The sequence below is a fragment of the Suncus etruscus genome, chromosome 10, assembly GCF_024139225.1.
Source record: "Suncus etruscus isolate mSunEtr1 chromosome 10, mSunEtr1.pri.cur, whole genome shotgun sequence".
NCBI lineage: Eukaryota > Metazoa > Chordata > Mammalia > Eulipotyphla > Soricidae > Suncus > Suncus etruscus.
The window spans coordinates 37216489-37218102 of NC_064857.1; the positions used below are offsets into that span (position 1 = coordinate 37216489).

The 1614-nt window shown below is 48.5% G+C and overlaps 1 non-coding gene across 1 annotated transcript; it reads right to left on the reverse strand.

Annotated features, from left to right (window-relative positions):
- Positions 1-386: 386 nt before the first annotated feature.
- On the reverse strand, positions 387-493 carry LOC126021673 (U6 spliceosomal RNA). The gene has a single exon (XR_007500167.1). It is a non-coding gene; the product is annotated as a U6 spliceosomal RNA (small nuclear RNA).
- Positions 494-1614: the final 1121 nt, after the last annotated feature.

A 1614-nucleotide genomic window follows, 5' to 3' on the forward strand; every position in this document is an offset into this window, starting at 1 on the left:
GTAGGGCATTTGCCTAGGATGGATCGTGGTTCTATCCCCAGGTGTCACATATGGTCCCCCAAGCCAGAAGCAATTTCTGAGCACATAGCCAGGAGTAACCCCTGAGCATCACCAGGTGTGGCCCCAAAACAAACAAACAAACAAACAGAAAACAATACAGGGGCCAGAGCTGTGAAGGCATTTGCATTTAGCATCCATATGGTCCCTGAGCCTGCCAGGAGTGACTTCTAAGGGAAGAGCCAGGAATAACTCGTGAGCACCACCAGCTGTGGCCCAAAAACAAAAACAAAAACAAAATGGGGCCAGAGAGATAGTATGGCAGAGGGTCAGTGGTTCAAATCCCGGCATCCCATATGGTCCCCTGAGCCTGCCAGGAGCGATTTCTTTCTTTCTTATTTTTTTTTTTTAATTTGCATGTCATTCTTGAGCAGGGGCCATGCTAATCTTCTCTGTATCGTCCCAATTTTAGTATATGTGCTGCTGAAGCGAGCACCCAGGAGCGATTTCTGAGCATAGAGCCAGGAGTAACCCCTGAGTGCTGCTGGGTGTGACCCAAAAACCCAAAAAAAAAAAAAAAAAAAAAAGAAAAAAAGAAAAGAAAAGAAAAATCCAGGGGGCCTGGAGAGATAGCACAGTGGCGTTTGCCTTGCAAGCAGTCGATCCAGGACCAAAGGTGGTTGGTTCGAATCCCGGTGTCCCATATGGTCCCCTGTGCCTGCCAGGAGCTATTTCTGAGCAGACAGCCAGGAGTAACCCCTGAGCACCACCGGGTGTGGCCCCCCCCCAAAAAAAAAAAAGAAAAGAGAAATCCAGAACATCTACATGCAAAGTATGTTATTTGGGCTATGTCTCTGGTCCTAGTGGAGTTTTGTTTTCTTTTATTCCCTTCCCATGTTATTACCTCAATGACCAGAGGCGGGGGGGGGGGGGGTTGTACAAGTGTCTGGTTGGAATACTCACTCACTGTGGGCCGCCCATCAGGTTGCAACACTTTCATGCTCACCTGTAATTCTTTGTTTGTTTTGTTTTGTTTTTGGTTTTTGGGTCACACCCAGCAGCACTCAGGGCTTACTCCTGGCTCTGTGCTCAGAAATTGCCCCTGGCAGGCTCAGGGGACCATATGAGATGCCAGGATTCGAACCACCATTGGTCCTGGGTCCGTTTGCAAGGCTATCACCCTACCGCTGTGCTATCTCTCTGGCCCTTCACCTGTGATTCTTTCCAAGGTTCATGCTCCTTTATTTGTGCTTTCACGCAAGCTCACAGGGTGGTCACTCTTTATTTATGACAAGCACTTTCTGACATTCAGATTGTACTGCTTGTCAGGGATCACTGTGATGCTCATACTCACATTTGTAGGGGCCACACTTCCTGACTGAAGAACTTGCCATTCTTTTTTGGGGGGAGAAGGGGGTGTTAGTCCATACCCATACTTCAAGGCTCATACTCAGGGGCTATCTGGTCTGTGCTCAGGAGAGACCCCTCCAGGTCATAATCAGGGGGCCATACATAATGCCAGGAATTTGATGGGGTTCTGCAGATGCAAAGGAAGCACCTTAGTCTTTTGTTTCCTTGGGACCACACTTAGCAGGCTCAGAGGCTATTCCTGGCTCT